At 34.6% G+C, this 20302-nt stretch overlaps 1 protein-coding gene across 1 annotated transcript in view; it reads right to left on the reverse strand.

Annotated features, from left to right (window-relative positions):
- LOC145284538 (thrombospondin type-1 domain-containing protein 7A-like) overlaps window positions 1–20302 on the reverse strand; it is a 1985627-nt gene that overhangs the window by 1964565 nt on the left and 760 nt on the right. The gene's annotated exons all lie outside the window — the stretch shown is intronic.

The following is a 20302-nucleotide window of genomic DNA, read 5'->3' on the forward strand; positions in this document are numbered from 1 at the left end:
CTGCCTAAAACGTTCGGCATAGGCGACGGATTTTCACAAGATCGGTATCGTTTTGAAGCTCGATGCTTCGGACGACAAATATTGAAAAATTGACTAAAAACACTTATTCCTTTACCCTACATTGGGCAATTTTCAACAGGGAGGGGTCCGCTTTTTTCGCCAGTATTTTCGAAAGTCATCCAGTTTTCGATTGACTATCCTTCATTTAAACATTCGTCACTTCCGGTTTGGCGATGGGCGCAACAGCAAAGACGTCACACTCCTTTTCTTCTTTGCGGTACGGGTTTGAGCCTACCTGCCAACTACTTTTTTTTTTTCTTTGCTCAACACACACCTCCAAACACCCGAACAACGCCCGGCACCCAGGCTAGTCTAAATATATTTGACACAAATACAATTCAGTTTATATCTTACTTGTCCACCAAGATTCGGTCATGGATAGCCAGCAGTAGTATGTGAGGATACTTTTGAATAGTAGCAGGTGTGGTCTGAATAGGCCTAATACACAATGGCCTATAAGTCAGTCTCAGATTTTCTATCTGTTGGGTTATATCAAAAATAATATCGACACGAATGCTGAAGAGAGTCATCAGTCCAAATTATGGAACAGTCATAAAATAAAGACTGTTGGATATTCATGATTGAAGCTCGGTGGACAAGTCAGATATCGACCACAAGTTATTTGTTTTTTATGAAAATCGCTTCAGACAATGCATGAAGCTACTTAATGTAAGGTTCTAAAAAAAAAAAAAAAAATAGACTTCAAGATGAAACCGAGCCAACGATAAGTTTGTAATTTTTTCCTCTTTGTCGAAAACATTGCTCATAAAATGCGAGGATAAAACGACAAAAAAACAATAAAAAAAAAACAATACCTCATTGTTTTTTAATTCTCATAAAGGCAATATGAGTAAAAAAGCTTTAAATAAATAACATTTAATAATTTGTTTTTTATTTTATTTTTATTGTATTTTTTAATCTTGAATAATATAGTCTTTTAAAAACAATTTTATTTTAGAGACTGTCTTATAAAATATTTTTAAATTATATTTGACTTCTATTTTAGCACCGTACCACATGGACTAGTGGCACAATGACTACAGTGCTAAGTAATGATCAGTTTTAAATAAGTTTTCTAAAGGTTGTGGTTCAATTCTCGATATGCGCAATAAATTATTTAAGATTTTTACCCAGTTAAACGGTTAAATGAAATGGAGGCCAAATTCATATGGATTTCTAATTTTGACAAATTATTACTCCATAAATCTTATATCTCTCGCTCTGATCCCCATCTGGCATGAATTGAAATGAATGGCTATCATTTTAGGGAGGCTCTATCTTTTGACAAGCTCCTGGGCTTGACCATTACTCCTGATGTGAAATGGAACACGTACTCATCTGAGCTCCAATCTATGGTTCCCCCTCACCAAACTTTAACGAAAAACACTCGTCTAGCTGAAAACACTATCAATAATTTGTCCCACTCTTTATCCGTGCCTAAACCTAAACGTAGATTTCATGAACAAAGTTTCTTTCTTAGAACTGCACATCTGTGGAACTCTCTTCCATTTGCCTGCTTTCTGGCTGACTATAATATGGTCGTCCTCAAGTATAATGTAAACAAGTTCTTAATGAGCTGTTCATTTTAAGTAATCCAATTTACCAAATTATCACAACTAACAATGACTTTGTTATTGTCCCATTGATCACTACCCTTATTAACCCTTATCCTCGAGTTGCCTCTGGGCCTTGATACGTGGTAACTCCTTGTAAAAGAAAAAAATCTCTCTAGTGTATTTTTACGAAAGCCTTTCTTTATTTGTTAAGATTGAATAGCATTAGATTTATTTTGGCTTGCTTGCATTTAAAATATATACTGGTTTTCACCAGATCACTGAAATTAAGCAACAATCACCCTGGCCAGTACCAGATGAGTGACTATTTGGGTAGGCTAGCCGCTGTATGCACCGCGTTGAGTCATAGAAATTTCCAGGGTGGTATCTGGGGGTGCATTTAACGCACGAGGGCAGCGATATACTCCTGAATCAGGACGGAAAATAATGGAAAACTACCGTCATTACTTGTACCTGTCTTCTGGAGATTTCCATGACTCTACGATTTGGAAAGCCGTGCTCACCGACGCTATCAAAACAACATGGCTGCTGCATGCTTGCACAGTTAAAATAACATTTTTCCTTATCTTGCATGTTTAACTTGGAAATTGTATTTTCTTTATTGTAGTGTACTTAAGTTAAAAAGGACATTCTCCTTGGACTGTCTTGTTTGACATTGAAATAACATTTTCCTTGATCGAGTATAATGTTGTTTAAAATAGTCTTTTCTTGTTCTACTATTCTAGTATTTCAAATAAACTGTACCTTCAGGACTCCTGGCACTATGGACAGAGGCATTGAATCGCCATGGTCCCAAGTGATCAACGAAGACCAGAGGTTTAGTTGGCCAAAATGTGGTGAGATAACTATGGAAGGCAGTAATTATTGGTAATACAGTAACTAGACTTAGCATTCCTATCCAGTCGTGGTTAATCACCTGAAGAAGGCTAGAGGAATGGTTGGCCGAAACGTGGTGAAACAACAACTATAAAGATGACAATAACAGTCCACAAATAAAATAAAAACTGTCCCTAATTCTGTCACGTTTTAATTTAAAGTAACATTCCTCTTATGTCTTTCATAATAACGTTTGAAATAATTTCATCGCTAAACATTTAGTGGACGCAACTTAATACCTCTACTATTTTACCTCCTATTCAATTCAAACCCAAAGAAGCGATTCTGCCATTTCCCTTTTCTTGAGTTTGTAAAATCCATCATTTGTGAGAGTCAAACAATTTCGAAAGATGAATTGATAATTGAAGTAATGAGTCTATTCAAACGGATGCAAATTGTTCTTATTAGTAGAAAAATACCCCAAGGACATCAACACTCGCACGAAACCTGCATATTTCATCGTCATATTTGGCTTTGTTGTCACACGACTTAAGCAACCAACTGGTAATTCAAAACGGCAGATAGTTGGAACTTTCAGCATATCTGTGTAACCAGAATTGTTTACTTACTAGCAGGCCGGCCGGCGTTGCGCGGTCGTAAAATACGCATAAATATTATATTTTAATTCATACAGAAACTGATTACGAGAGTATTGTTTTTTTCTAAACCGTTCACTTCTTGCAAGTAAAAATACAAAAAAAACGAAAAGAAACTCGAGTTGAGATCGAAACTAAAACCTAAAGACAGTGAGTCAAGTGCTTTCAAACCTACTTATTCTTATGATTAAGAATCTGTCATGTGAACGATACACGCGTACGCATTCGTGAAACAATTTACAAACAGAAAATCCGACGACTCCCACGTACCAATTTTTCAGTTTTTACCACTTAGCAGCAATTATTTTAACATGTCTTAATACTCAATATACCAAATTTCAAGTCTGTAGATAAAAAATACGTTGAGAGGTGTCCTTACATGCACACACATTCTCACTTATATATATATATATATATATGTGTGTGATAGATATAGATATTTATATCATCTAATTTATAAAACTCACTATGATCTGTCTATCTCCATTGTTTTCAAAGTGTATCTCTTCCAAAACGCAAGGTCACAGAATGACACCAGTCAAATGATTGCATTTTTGTGGACCATTCTTTTATGTGCTTAATAAAATACCTACTAAGCTGTCAAAATTGGAAAAAAGGAACTTAGCAAGCATACGTCAACTCATGCACGCATTAATAAACATACATTTATACCTTAACGTCTGTTCATTTAAAACTATTTATTATCCGTCTAATGATAATACAAACGGTAACGACCAAGGCTGAAGCAATACATATTTTGATTTCAATTTTAGCTGAGGTACCCAAGTCTTTTTTATTTTTGAAATTGTTATACGCACCTTCTATTGAGATTTTGTTTAGTTTTTATTTAGCCAATCAGCTTTCAGGTATCGACCGCGCCCTTCCTAATCACCAAATGAGCAAGCACTTACAGGACAAAGGCCGATTTGACCTCCGGTTGACCCGTTCCTTTCTGTGCTATTTAGCGTAAATATCTAGTGCCTTGACCTGTTTTAAATCTAGTTTTTTTATATGTTAATTTATATATATATATATATATATATATATATATATATATATATGTGTGTGTGTGTGTGCATGTGTTTGTGTGATAGTTTATGTATATGCATGTTTATTTTTTTATGTTTATTTACTATTGTTTTTGTTTTAAAATTATTTTGTATCTCTATCCTAGGGTAAATTTTATCCTGTGAACACAGTTGTTCTCTATTTCTTTCCTACAGTTTAATAGCTGTTGGGATTCTTTAAAGTATAGGATAGCAAATTTTTCATGAAGGCATAATCTACCTGGATCGTCTAGGTCTCTACATGTGATTGCTTGTCTTACTATTTTCCATTCGACTACCGGCAAACGTCCACTTTCCTTGAGTTCCCAAATTTAGGAATTTAGAGATGATAATTAAAGAACATAATAACAAAATATTGAATAAAAGCAATGAAAACAACAACAAAATAAAGAATAAAAAAGTAGATACCATGACAAAAATAAAACTAACACAAAAGACACATATGTACCTAGTAGAAATAATAATAATAAACCAACTCTGGACGACAACAACAACCATACTAAAAATTAAAATACTAATAACGAACAAGATAAATGCAACTGTAGATACCGCACACTCTGCCCACTTCAAAATAAATGTCTAACCAAAAGCATAGTTTACCAGGCCACAATATTTGTGAAAGAAAACCCGACTAACAAGAAATATTACGTAGGTATGACTTCCTTAGATTTCAAAATTCGGTATTATGACCACAAAAGTACATTCAATAATAAAAAAAAATATGGTATGAAAACAACGCTAGCAAACAAATACTGGGAACTCAAGGAAAGCTGACATTCGCCGGTAGTCGAATGGAAAATAGTAAGACAAGTAAAAACAATAGAAAATAAACAAATAAAAAATAAATAAACATGCATTTACATAAACTATCACCCCCCCCACACACACACGTATATGTATAAACATATAAAAAAAACTTAACCTAGATTTAAAACAGGTCAAGACACTAGATATCTACGCTAACTAGCACACACAAAGGAACGGGTCAACCGGAGGTCAAATGGGCCTTTGTCTTGTAAGTGCCAGCTCATTGGCTGATTAGGAAGGGCGCGGTGGATACTATGAAGCTAATTGGCTAACAAAAAACTCAATAGAAGGTGTATATATAAAAACGCGAGACAACCACAAAATTCTCGCATAAGCCTAAGACATTAGAGGACAAATTCATGACAAGGGCAGGAATATGAAAAGTCACACATCGTAAGTCCAAATACGACTGTTGTAAGATAAACCAATAGCACTTTTTTGTACCATCTGCTTGCCACAATTATAACCTGTTACTTGGTGATGTAGCCAAGTGTTGTCCAGACGCAATAACATTTTTTGAAATATTTGTAAACGGTCTACATAATGTTCTTAGCTTTAACTAAGAGATGAACTGTTTTTAGCAAACACATACACAATTTATATGGTCCTGGATGTGACCTTAAACTATATCCGACGGTGAGGCCCCATCTTGCGAGCTTTAGAGAGTGTGTAGCCACCCTTTGTCATTGCTCGCAGGTCCACTCTAACCCGGACTGGTAGTACGTGTTAGGGTCCCAACAATGGGTTAAAATGAAACTGACTTAAAAAAGTTTTCTTCAAAATAACTGGATTCGGCATTAAACGACCTGAAAAGGGTTGATATGCTGTAAAACCAAAAACAACCAACCAACCCGATTTATCAGCTGGGAGTGTCGTATTGACAGTGTAAACGCTATTCGTCATCAGGTTTGAGAAGTTTAAGCTTCACTTGTTAAAATATCAAAAACAGCAGATGAGCCCAAGATAAAAGCAGACGCACAAGCTTTCACAAATCAACTAAAAGACTATAGAGTTTTAGTTTCTTTGAGATTTTGGCATGATTTATTTTACGTTAACTATGTAAGAAAGGACCTTACAAATGAAGAAAAAAAGACAGATGGAGGCATGAAGTTCTTTGATAAACTATTGTCATGGCTAAGGAATTATAGGTGGGATGGTTTTAATGATATCATCATAGGCGCAAATGAATTGGCCTGAGGCTGTTGAATTGTCACTGGAATTTAGGAGATTTGAGGTATAACGACCGAGAAGAAAGGAAAACACTGTTTTAATATGAAGCAGAAGATAAAACATTTGATGATCACAAAGACGTGTACAGTACTTCAGCTTAGTGCTATATAAAGCCATTTTTTTTTGGATTTTTAAACAACTTTCAAAAGACAGGCATAAGAAAACACAGAGGAGATCTTGAAGCAGCTTTCATTGACATCACATTACAACAGGAAACGGATGAAGAGGTAGTTACTGTCACAAATAAAGATTTAGATAGTTATCTGTGATTTAGATGGTTATCTGTTAACTGAAGAACTTGAAGCCCTAAATTTTTTTCTGCCCACCAGTGTCACTAAACCTCAAGCTCTGTTTAAATACCTCACAGTAAACAATCGATTCACTGCATCCCCTAATGGTTTTATTCCTTTGCTGATTAATTTAACACTGCCCATTACAGTTGCATCTGGTGAAAGCAGTTTTTCTTAAATGAAATTAATCAAAACATACTTACCGCCAACGATTTTGCAAGAAAGGCTAAACAATTTAGCAATACTGTCTATAGAAAGTGACATTACTAAAACCCTGAACTTTAAAATTATTTTGAAAGACATAAATAAAAAAGCTAGAAGAATCAGTTTCCTATAATAAACATAAATACAGGGTAATCCTCCCCCCCCCCAAAAAAAAAAACAGAGGACATTCAATTGTTTTTCTGAGCATTTTACAGTTAATGGAGAAAAAAAGGCCAAAGACCCTAGTGTTTTTATGCGATTTTTGAATATAATAAACTAGTATGACCAAAGTTTCATTTCATTCGAACAAAACACTAAGAAACGGGGCCTAAGTAGAGTTCGGGCTCGTTTTTTTTGGGTCACCCTATATTATATCTGTAACAAGATTTTTAACTTGTGATAACCGTTTTAAATTTTATACGTATATTGTAATCAACTTTTAATATACCTAACAATGCATTTCGGCTAAGATGGCATAATACAAGAAATACATGGAAGACACTGCGAAGGCTGCTGCAAGGAAGGTGGGTTCCCTCTATCCTGCTAGTAAACTACTCACACCTGAGAGTATCCTGTACCTCTTCAAGGTCACCATTCTCCCATACATAGAGTATTGTTGCCACATTTGAACTAGTGCACCTACCACTAGTCTATCCCTCTTGGATAACGCCCAGAAAAAGGGTCTCCAATCTAATAGACCAAAATTTGTAAACTAAGCTCCAACCTTTGTCTCACCGCTGCAATGTTGCATCTCTGTGCCTGTTTTACAAATATTTTAATGGAATGGGCTCTGATGAACTCATTGCACTTGTGTCCCCTTGATGTACATATCCCCGACAAACTTGCTTAGCAACAAAACCACACCCCATTCACTGTTGAGGTCCCTAAATGCCAGAAAGCTTTCTATTCTTATAGCTTCTTCCCTCGAACAGCTAGACTTGGGAATTTTCTTCCTGCTTCCCTGACTGTACTGATATGCAGAAGTTCAAATGTAATATGAATCAACATCTTGTTAATCTTTCTTAGGCATGCTCCCAATTAGTAGTTCCTTACGTGCCTTGTTGTGGGTGAAGGTGAGTAGAAAAAACATAAAAGAAGGTTAATCTTTGAATAATGTATCTAGGGGGCTCCATTAACAATTCTCTCATAGGTTCCGTAATCCGTACGAGACAAATAAAAAAAAAAAAAAACTTAATATCTTAATACACAAAATGCCCCGAATATGCATTTTAACAAAATGCCCTGTGATACGACAGGTTTATGTTTATAGATTTCTATGTATAAGATTCAATACTATATCATTATGAAATTTGTAACAGCTGTTATATATAGCAGTGGCCAATATGTACTATATTTACCTTTATCTATATACAAGAGTGAGGTGGAATTCTTCAATGGGATAGATATTAGAAATCAATATTCCTCAATTTCCATTTTTTTTTTTTTAAGTATTATGAAAATTGGGGAGAGAGAGAGAGAACTTTGCCACCACTTGTCATTTTTACATTCATATAATTAAGAGTTGCATTAAATTTCATCCGTAGTCATTAGACATTCATCATGCAAAAAATTTAAATTTCTTCTTAAGATTCCTTAACCTTAAGGCTTAAATTTTCGACACTTGCTAGAATCAAAATCATGTAATGGATTTTATCAAGATTGGAATATAAAATCAAAACATAAGGCTTAGAAGCATTATGCAGTAGAGCCCCGGAATACGACATTAAAAATTAGTAACAAAATAGAGTACAGTATATAATTCACATTTATATAATCAAATAACATTATAAATAACATAGTAAGGCAAGGCAAATACCGTAACCAGTGTACAAAAAAAAAAACATTGTATTCCCATTCGTAAAAAAAAAGTATCCTAGTGCCACCGAATCCTGGAGTTCTACTGTATTAGATTTTTTCTAGAATATATTACAGAAAAAAGGCATACATGTTTGCTGCAGCAAATGGTGACATCTGATGTGTGTGAGACATAAAGTTGATCATGGGTCACTTCGCTGCTAATGAGCAAAATGTATACTCGCATCCGAATTCTGCCAACTAACGAGATATATATTAGATCTAAAGATATTGGATTAAATTGTAGGGGAAAACTTTTAAAAAAATTATTTCTATTTTAATATAATTTAACTGGAGATTTTTCATACAAAATTTATTTTAAAATTTCATAGAATAAAAAAACGATAATGGCTTATTTTAATCTTTTCAAGAGAAAATCTTCTAAAAAAAAATTATTAAAAAAAAAAAATTATTACAAAAAAAAGGTATTTCTTCAAATAATCTTATAGAAAAAAAAGTTGAAATTTCAAGAAAGATTTCTGAAGAAAAAAGATTTTTTTATTTCTATTTTATCTGCATAATCTCATTTTTACTCTTGCTAAATTTATTTCCAGTTGAGATATTTCCCAAGATGCCCTTGTTCTGAAGAACATTTTTTAAATTAAATTTTGAGTAGTTTTCCTGTTATGAGTAAATGGCCGTGACTTAATTATAGTAGAATTTGACCTTGTGACTTCATAACTGAGAATAGGAATTAAAAGCAACCGGAAGCGATGATGTAATAATTCCAAGTTGCACGAAAGTGTGTGGCTTTTATAAAAAATATAATGCAATATCAGATAAAAATGTATCACAAAAAAACACCAATACATATAATGCAATATCAGATAAAAATGTATAACAAAACACCACCAATACATATAATGCGATATTAGATAAAAATGTATAAAAGAACCACCAATACATATAATGCTCCCTATCTTAGGTTGAGCATTTGGGAAGTGATATACAAATTATCATTAGCGTATAAAGCGATGCTTTTTGCACAAATAAATTGAGCTTAGGTACTTTGAATAATGTCAAAACATTGTTAATTCACTGCCCTCGTAGCAGCAGTCGGAAAGCGCAACGGTTAGAAGCTCCGACAGTCGTTTGGGTGATCGGGTTCCGATCCTGGCTTAAGGTATTTGCTTGTCTAGCCGCACTGATGAGCTGTGAAACAGCGAATCAGTGCTGTATGCGGATGACATATATATATATATATATATATATATATATATATATATATTTGTTTAATCCAGTCTTCATTAAGACATGCATCTAGGAGAATGAAAACTAATGTAAAATCTGAGGTCTACTATTTGCTCTGTCTTGTGGTGTCAGATTAATAGTTCTACCAAAAAGTGTGGTTAGTTCTGCACAAAGTCTTCACGACTATATACAAATAATGTGTGGATTTCCAAACAATTAGTTGGTGGTTGTGATAGACCGCATATGTCGAAATCAATGGGAGTATCATATATATATATATATATATATTAGTGCTGTGATGATTAATAGGGGGGGAAATCGACAAGTTTGAGGGTATCAGTATAGGAAAAATTGGTGCCTGTTTTCCGATGCCCAAACGATTCTTTTGTCTTTTTTTTATTTTGTGTTGTTTAAAAAAAAATCTTCCCTTGCTTGCAATAAATGATAAAATAATAAATATTTATTGATTTTAAAATATCAGTGAAGCTAAAATCTATAGATCATCTTCCACAAGTGTATTTTAACGTTTAGGAAAATATCTGCATATTTAACATGTGTTTTTTTTTTTTTTTACAGAAAACGGGGAAAATTACAACTCTATTGTTAAATATTTAGAGATTTATAAAGAATCCGAATCGGTAATTGTATCGGAATCAGGGAAAAAAATATTGGAATTGCCCCATCACTAATATATATATATATATATATATATATATATATATATATATATATATATATATATAAGGACAACTTAAAACTATTTGCAAAACGAAAAAATGGGCTAGAGAAACCAATTAATAAACCAAAATATTTAGCCAGAACATTCAAAATGAATTCAGAAATCTCCACCACTCGAGATGAAGGGAAAACTTGAAATAGCAGCAGATATCTGCGCTACCATAATCGAATATGATTTATTGATATTCCATTTTTTATAGTATTTATTCTAATATTAGCAAAGACATCTTTCAGCCTGTGAATGAATGAAGCCCCCCCCCCTTATGTGCTCCTTATTCCAGCTTTGAACCCACATTATCATTTTTATTTTTACTTGTTTATTTCTATTATTTAAAATGTTGAAGTTATAATATGCAATAAATTGAAGTACAATTTCTTAACTGCTTATTCAACATCTAATCTCTTGAGTATGTTATTGTGTCCGTTCATAATTATAATAAAAGTTGTGGTTATAAGGAGTCTCCCAGGTAAAAGACTTCCTTATTTTTTATGCCAGGTGTTGTCTATCCGCTTTTTATGCAACTGTCGATTCCACAATACTATTGTAAGTTATCTTGTCAGTTCTCGTTTTAGCTTGTTTAATAACTCTCCTCCTTCCACCAATATGAATAACACTGCTCCCTATGCAAAAAGACTACCAGCCAGAGCCATCTAGCGTTAGATACTCTAAACGACTAATCTACAAATGGGAGATAATTCAATTAAAAACTATTGACTGATAATACTATCTCAACACTTCTATTAGAAAATTACTGCAGCCATTGAACTCTTCATAATATTGATTAGGGAAAAGTTGTTTGCTCCTAGTAAAGTAGAACTCCGGGATACGGTGGCCCCAGGATACGTTTTTTCAGGTTACGATGTGGAATATGTTTTTCTGACCCCTGGTTACGGTGTTTGCCTGGTTTTACGGTGTTATTCATAATGTTATTTGATTATATACATATGTATTATATACTGTACTGCATTTCGTTACTAATTTTTACTGCCGTATCCCGTGGTTTCTACTCTATAGGGTTTTGTTTTCAGTTGTCTACCAAGACAAAGAGACTCTGTATATGCACTGTATCTATAAAGTCTGGATGTACACCTAAAAGATAAAAAATCAGGTTGGACTTATGTGATCTGAAGCAGAAGATAGAGAAAACCCATTTGATAGCTAAGAATTAATCGATCAGCATTTCCCAGTAAGGACAATTCAAGTGATCAGCAATACCCACAGTCTGTCATGAAGGGGGAGGTAATTCATATAAGGGTGCACCTTGTAGGATCGAGCTGAACCGTACCTTATTCCAACAGTTTTTTTTGTTTGTTTTTTTTTTTAGATCTGCTTCTATGTTGCCTGAATGATGGTTTCGTGAAGCAAGACTGGTATGGCAATTGGTGAATATCCAATTATCCTGTGCGTCGAGACTTTACATGCATATTTAATATTTAAGACTGGAATGCTCGTTACATTGGCTACTGCTGATTAAAAATAATGATAATGGTTGGGAAGAAGAATAACAAGAATAAAAATGAAAAAAAAAGAACAAGCAGAAGAACATGCCAAATAAGAGAAAGAGAAAAACAAATAAGAAAAAGGAAATCAAAAAGAAAAGGAAAAAAGAAAAAGAAAACAGAAAAAAAGAAAAAAGAAAATGAATAAAAAAAAAGAAAAATATAAGAGAAAGAATACAAAAAGAAAAAAGAAAAAGGAGAGAGAAAGAAAAAGGAGAGAGAAAGGAAAAGGAGAGAGAAAGAAAAAGGAGAGAGAAAGAAAAAGGAGAGAGAAAGAAAAAGGAGAAAGAAAGAAAAAGGAGAAAGAAAGAAAAAGGAGAAAGAAAAAAGAGGAAGAAAAAAGAGGAAGAAAAAAGAGGAAGAAAAAAGAGGAAGAAGGAAAGAAAAAGAGGAAGAAGGAAAGGAAAAGAGGAGGAAGGAAAGGAAAAGAGGAGGAAGGAAAGGAAAAGAGGAGGAAGGAAAGGAAAAGAGGAGGAAGGAAAGGAAAAGAGGAGGAAAGGAAAGATAAAGAGGAGGAAGGAAAGATAAAGAGGAGGAAGGAAAGATAAAGAGGAGGAAGGAAAGATAAAGAGGAAGAAGGAAGGTAAAGAGGAAGAAGGAAGGTAAAGAGGAAGAAGGAAGGTAAAGAGGAAGAAGGAAGGTAAAGAGGAAGAAGGAAGAAAAAGAAAGGAGGAAGAAGGAAGAAAAAGAAAGGAGGAAGAAGGAAGAAAAAGAAAGGAGGAAGAAGGAAGAAAAAGAAAGGAGGAAGAAGGAAGAAAAAGAAAGGAGGAAGAAGGAAGAAAAAGAAAGGAGGAAGAAGGAAGAAAAAGAAAGGAGGAAGAAGGAAGGAAAAGAAAGGAGGAAGAAGGAAGGAAAAGAAAGGAGGAAGAAGGAAGGAAAAGAAAGGAGGAAGAAGGAAGGAAAAGAAAGGAGGAAGAAGGAAGGAAAAGAAAGGAGGAAGAAGGAAGGAAAAGAAAGGAGGAAGAAGGAAGGAAAAGAAAGGAGGAAGAAGGAAGAAAAAGAAAGGAGGAAGAAGGAAGAAAAAGAAAGGAGGAAGAAGGAAGAAAAAGAAAGGAGGAAGAAGGAAGGAAAAGAAAGGAGGAAGAAGGAAGGAAAAGAAAGGAGGAAGAAGGAAGGAAAAGAAAGGAGAAAGAAGGAAGGAAAAGAAAGGAGGAAGAAGGAAGGAAAAGAAAGGAGGAAGAAGGAAGGAAAAGAAAGGAGGAAGAAGGAAGGAAAAGAAAGGAGGAAGAAGGAAGGAAAAGAAAGGAGGAAGACGGAAGGAAAAGAAAGGAGGAAGAAGGAAGAAAAAAAAGGAGGAAGAAGGAAGAAAAAGAAAGGAGGAAGAAGGAAGGAAAAGAAAGGAGGAAGAAGGAAGAAAAAGAAAGGAGGAAGAAGGAAGAAAAAGAAAGGAGGAAGAAGGAAGAAAAAGAAAGGAGGAAGAAGGAAGGAAAAGAAAGGAGGAAGAAGGAAGGGAAAGAAAGGAGGAAGAAGGAAGAAAAAGAAAGGAGGAAGAAGGAAGAAAAAGAAAGGAGGAAGAAGGAAGAAAAAGAAAAGAGGAAGAAGGAAGGAAAAGAAAGGAGGAAGAAGGAAGGAAAAGAAAGGACGAAGAAGGAAGGAAAAGAAAGGACGAAGAAGGAAGGAAAAGAAAGGAGGAAGAAGGAAGGAAAAGAAAGGAGGAAGAAGGAAGGAAAAGAAAGGAGGAAGAAGGAAGGAAAAGAAAGGAGGAAGAAGGAAGGAAAAGAAAGGAGGAAGAAGGAAAGGAAAAGAAAAGAGGAAGAAGGAAAGGAAAAGAAAAGAGGAAGAAGGAAAGGAAAAGAAAAGAGGAAGAAGGAAAGGAAAAGAAAAGAGGAAGAAGGAAAGGAAAAGAAAAGAGGAAGAAGGAAAGGAAAAGAAAAGAGGAAGAAGGAAAGGAAAAGAAAAGAGGAAGAAGGAAAGGAAAAGAAAAGAGGAAGAAGGAAAGGAAAAGAAAAGAGGAAGAAGGAAAAGAAAAGAAAAGAGGAAGAAGGAAAAGAAAAGAGGAAGAAGGAAAAGAAAAGAGCAGAGAGAAAAGATAATATGAAAGAAAGAAGAGAATAAGAAAAGAAAAAAGATGGAGAAAAGAACAAACGAAAATGAAAAATAGAAAATAAAAGGTAGAAAACGGTGAAAGAAAAAGAGGTGAAAGGAGACGAAGAGGGGAATGAAAAGAGAAGGGAAGAAAAAAAGAGAATGAATCAAAAGAATTATAACAAGAAAATCCGAACAATCAGTATAAGGAGGACAAAAAAATAAGTTGGTAAGTGTGACATTTCAGAAGGGCAAGGCCAGTTTATAAGGAAAGGATCCAGAATGTTCTTTCGTTCGAATTAAACTGGTCAGCCAATTCATGAAAAGAATGTTCTTCAAAAAGGAAGTCATGGTTTCAGCACTTTTGTAAAAATAAAACTTCTAAGAAACATAAAAATATGTCTTATTGGCTGAGCCTGTCTGTTCTTGGCATAAGCACATACATAAAAATAGATGCATTTTTTTCTTCCTCCTTTTTTTTTTAGCCCTCAATGAACAGTTTCAGTCTTGTGTGATGAACACAAAGAACACTCCTCTGGCAAGACTTCAGAAGCTTTTCAAGACTTCCTTATTTTTTTTATTTTTTTTATTCAACTTATTTCATTCTATTATTATTTTATTTTCAGCTCATGCAAAAACCACAGACAAACTTCTCTTCGAAACTAAAATATTAGTTTAGTTCTTTTTTTTTCATGCAATGGATATACAGATTAAAGAGTTTCGTTTTATTTCATTGTTGTTGTTTCTTAGATATGGTTGAGAAACAAATTCTTGTAGTTTTCCCAATTATATAGTTGGGCGAAGTTTAACATCAATCACCTTCTTTTCTTTTATAAAATTTTCTTTTCTTTATACGTTTTTCACAGAATAAGCACTTTCAGATTCTGTTTATTCCCAAATATATATTTATTCCAATTAATTGTCTCGACTAGAAGTTCCCAATTGGGGTCGCAAATCCATAGAGATAATCATCTTAGTGATATTAAGAATTCTCCACGTATCCGATTTGGATATAGCACTTACGTCAATATCCAAATTTGACTGACGAAATGCTAGGAATTCTCATAGCTTCAACGAATATGCGAAAATTCACCTTTTCATCTTGATTTTATCATCATGGTTTACGTCTGTTTTACATACCTGCATTTGCTATGCAATTTAGAAATTGACTTCCAAACTTCTCTCTGGACAGGTAAATGTATCCGATATTATGCACCCATATACATAGCAGCTGTGTTTTAAAACGCTTAATTAGCTAAAGAGTGAACTCTACACATACCAATATATGCCAAATAATAATACATGAATGTGACTTATATAGTATTATAAAGATAAAGTTATATTTAAAAGAACACGTTCCCTTCGTGCATGCAAGGCCTTGATTCATCTCGGTCCCGGTTTTGAGAAGTTTATTCATTTATATATATATATATATATATATATATATATATATATATATATATATATATATATATATATTATATAGATAGATAGATGGCAAGATGAGGTATGACAATTTAATTACTGGAATGACTGCAGCATGTCACGGAGGTTATCAGTTAGACAAATATTTGTACCTGGGCACATTGGGACACGTCCTTACTTCTAATTTCTTGTGGTAGACCAGATAAAAAAGTCAATGCGAAGCAGAAGAGAAATTTATATCAATTCGTGTTATAGAGGCTCTTTATAACGTCTGGACACATAGGTTTAAAACAAAAAAAAACAAAACCAGTTTGGATTCATTTGCTTTCCATTGGAGCCGCGAGTAGCACAGGGCCAGTAAGTGGAGAAAACCAGCTCTTTCAATAATAAACCAGTCAGTATTTCCCAGAAGGATCATCACAGACTATATGCAATAACTAATCCCCTCCCTCATAAGGAGGAGGTAATGTCTGCGATGGTGCGCCTCGTCAGACAGAGCTGAACCATATTTCATAGTAATGTTCGAAGGCAAGAGATGAGTTTTGAACATGGATTATCTGCAGACAAAATTAGGGGCAAAATAGAAAATGACTAAAGAACACATAATTAGTTTGGAAAGAAATGAACGACACGAAAACATTTCTTGTCCATAATGTAAATAGATTAAAAAATAAACCCACCCACAAAAGAAGAATATTCACTGAGGAAACTGATCAGGAGTCGGCTCATAGCTGATTTTAGGTGACATGAACAAAATATTAATTAGCGTGTATTTTTTAGATTTTTCAGACTACTGTTCTCATTTTGTGTGCCATTTTCACAACGCTTCAGTCGATAACCTCCACCTTCTCCAGGTGTATAGTGTCGAACTCTGGAATGTTTCTGTCAGACACAGAATCTAGACGGAATTTCGAACAGAACCCTTTATTTACTTCATGGGGGTCGCATGCTGTAGTTTTGTAAGCCAAGACTGGATGTAGGTTCTAAGTAATTCGCATTTATACTTTTTACTGATTGACACTGAGGATTGAACCTTCAACCTTAAGGATAAGGTCACTTTTACCACTGTTTTTTCCGCAACATTCTTAACACTGCACTGCGGCAGATGCTCATTGTGTTGCATTGTATAATGGGCATCGCTATTAATATGGCTCATATTCTGTAATTCCGTGTTGCAGAACCTGCACTTGTTTTCGTTAAAGAGACTCATATTCTTAAAAGCATTGGTTATCAAGCCTTGAACTTGGGCAGCCATTATCATCCTCCTCATCATCGTGGAACAATCCTCTTAACAGCCAGTCTACAGAGTGTTCTTTATATATATGTTTCATCCAGAAAATATTTGGCAGATTGTTAGTTGGCCCATTCTTCTAGTTTTCTGCAACGGAAGATTTTGATGTATTTCTGATGGCTCTTTTGGGCTATTTATGTGGTAGGCTTTTTTGTGTTTCTGTCTTATTTAAAAAAAACAAAAAAAAAACAGTCTTGTCCAAAATGTTTGGCCAGTTTTGTGATGGAGGGTGTTCAACCAGCTCTTGTTTCTTGATGTTAATACACCATCATAAGGTTTGAATGCTGGAAACTCATCAGATCCGAGATGGTGATCATCATAATTGCTTAATAATGATGGTCAGTTTCTGAGAAACCCTTATTTCCTGGTGCTTTGAGCAGATACAGCCTTGATACAATATTTATACAGAGAGAGAGAGAGAGAGAGAGAGAGAGAGAGAGAGAGAGAGAGAGAGAGAGAGATCAGGACTTAAAGCTGAAATGAGCTGATGTTTCACCTTTTACTCCGGCCAGTGGAAGCTGGGAAACTGACTGTATGTTAAGCAAGAGGTGCTAGAATAATGTTGGCATTCTATTACAATGTCTTTGATTCTTCATTTTTCTTGTCATTTGCATTTCGAGGGCTCTTAAAACACAGGCATAATCTGACAATTCTGATAAAGTGTCTGATGGGTCAAGTCAGCTCCTATATTTCCCATAATGTTACAAAAGATGTGGTGGCTGATTAATTTGGCATCATGCTTTAACTGGATTTAATTCTTTGTCTTATAAATGTACTAGTAATCTCTTTGTCCGCTATCTTTAATTCTTAAGGTAATAATTATGCTGGAAGAAACTGTCCTCAAAATAAAACACGACACCACATTTTTGTGTAACAGCACAGATGTATACATAGCAGAAACAACAGTCAAGTTATGCAAATGACCACGCCGTGTGCGAGCTGACATCACAGTTGGGAAGAAGGAAAGAAAAAGATTATAAAAAAAGGAAGCCCGAGAAAGACAGAAATAGAGATGTTACACACACGGTCTGAGTGTGACAGGGAAAGACGTGCCCTAATATATGGTCGGACAAAGACAGAGTACCATGAGTTCAACACGGCAGAGTCTTGTTAAGCACATTGGAGGACGAGAAGACTTCTGAACAAGAAATAAGCTATTATTTGTAAGTGCTTGTGCAATAGAAATTATCATTATCGCAAAGGACCTCGTGGTTGCTTAGCCTGTAAAATGACGAAAGAAAATGTAGGAAAGAAGAAAAGACGAGAGTAATTTTGTATGTCGCTCACTGGTGAACGTATGCCATTAATTTGCACATGTACTCAATTGGTAACTGCGAAAAGAGACGAATTCTAAAGCGTGAAGTTTTTTGTTGAACAGCTCAGAACGAGAACGAACGGTGGAAGATAATATTGAATACATGAGGATGTATTGCAAGTTGAGGAAAGAAAGGAAAAAGGACTTTCGTGCGTTGTATCGATAAGAGGACGTTTTGACACCGCCATTCTTTGCTGTTGTTTTGTTCTCTATCGATTTTCAGGCTGTAAATAAATGTTAGTTGTCTCAACTGAAAAAACTGAGTTGAATTATTTCCTTGTCCTTGTTTCCTTGCGACTATTTGCATACAAAGTATAGGTCCGTTAAGCTGTAACAACACCATTAAAACAAAAAAGTGTACAGATTACAGTTGGGGCTCTCCGGAAACCAGATCCCGAAGAACCATGGTTGTTTTAAGGGAGCTAGACATTAGCACCTCGTTGACATGTCTTACGTCAATAAAGTTCAGATATAAATGGAGTGAGAAAATCAGAAAATGGAAGTCCCCTTACGCATTTCCAGCCTATGATCAGCAAAAATCTGTCCGAGGCAACATCCTTAGTTGAATGCATCAACGACTCAAGTATAGGTCCTATTACTAAGAACTATTATGAGCCAGGTAGATAATTTAAATTTCGATGCTCGGGGGAATGGGAGGTCACGCCACCCTTCTCCCCTACCCCTCTACATGCCAATCGTTGTAGCTTCGACGTCATACACTCTTTGCATAATTAAAATGCTCACCCTCCTTTTTTTTTTTTTTTTTTTCTCATCAGCTTGTTCAATCTATGGTATGGCGCACCTTACGGAATGACAAACATTCTGATATTTCAACCGAAATATCCTTTTAAGATTCTGACGGCCACGTCAAGCACAATTATTTGAATCTTTATAGCACTTGGTTCGCAGGATATATTTGCCACAGTTTTTAAAAATTCTATTTCATAAGTCTAGTGGCTCCTATAATTACCAGAATGATGGCGATCTTCCTAAGATTCCAGTTTCTTTTTATATTATAATAAGACTTTGGTATTTCTTTATCTTTTCCCCTCTCAGCTCTTCTTAATCAAGGCACTTACTTCTACTAAGACTGCTTCTTTCTCTTTCTTGTCCCATATCACTACTTCTGGTTTTATGGCTCTGTTTTCGAGGAATACAATATGACAAGTATGGCCGATATCAAATTATTCTATGTGTACGGATTTTACTGACATTCTATATCGAAAGAAATGCCTATAAAGAATCTGGAACAAGGAAAATTTCAATCACGCAAAGACTATTAAAAGAACAAAATAAATGTTAGCCTCATAAAAACAAAAGGATACTTTTTAGCTTTAGCAATGGAAACGACATTTTCACCTTAAATGACAGACCGATCAATAAATGCTGGCTCTTATAGATATGCTTTTAAAATAATACACATCCATTTAATCTGAAGCAATATAAATGCAGCAGATTATTTGAATAGTGACAAAGCTTGTGAATCTATAAGCATAGATTCTCAACAGTTATTTCAATAACTAGATCAATGCAAAAGTTTTGGGCAGTTTGTAGAAGGGCCATTTTATTTATTGTAATTTATTTATTCCTATTATTATTTTAACTTAATCACCATGATCAATTTATAACTTTATATTATATTATTAAAGCAACATTGCTATTTTTCTGAAAGATTCTCACTAATACTGGCCATAAAAGGACCTTATTTAATCAACAGAAAGGGAATAATCTCCCATCATGATAATGCTGGTCATAGCACAACATTGCTGAGCAAAGATCTCCTAGGATGATTTGGTTAGGAAAGCTTGTAGCACATGCATATTCTTCTGAACTAGCACTTACGGAATCATCACTTATGTTGAGTATTACAAAGCGATTTAGAGAGCCTTAGGTTAAGATCAGAGAATGAGATTGAACACGAGTTGGATTCATATTTCACACCAAAATCTACCGAAATTTACAAGTGATACGTTTATAAGCTCGTTGACAAATGGAACCATAGAGGGGCAAGGCCATCATTGTTATGAATAAAGATTTTCAAACACAATTTTTCACTTTCTATATGAATTCTTAAATCAGTAAAACTTTTGCACCGACCTTATAATATATATATATATATATATATATATATATATATATATATATATATATATATATATATATATATATAGAGAGAGAGAGAGAGAGAGAGAGTAGGAGACAAAGAGGATTTTGGTTGGTTGTTTTTGTTTGACGGCATATCAACCCTTTTCGGGTTAT

This window comes from Euprymna scolopes, chromosome 9, assembly GCF_053919585.1.
Source record: "Euprymna scolopes isolate OS-2025 chromosome 9, ASM5391958v1, whole genome shotgun sequence".
NCBI classification, from domain to species: Eukaryota; Metazoa; Mollusca; class Cephalopoda; order Sepiida; family Sepiolidae; genus Euprymna; species Euprymna scolopes.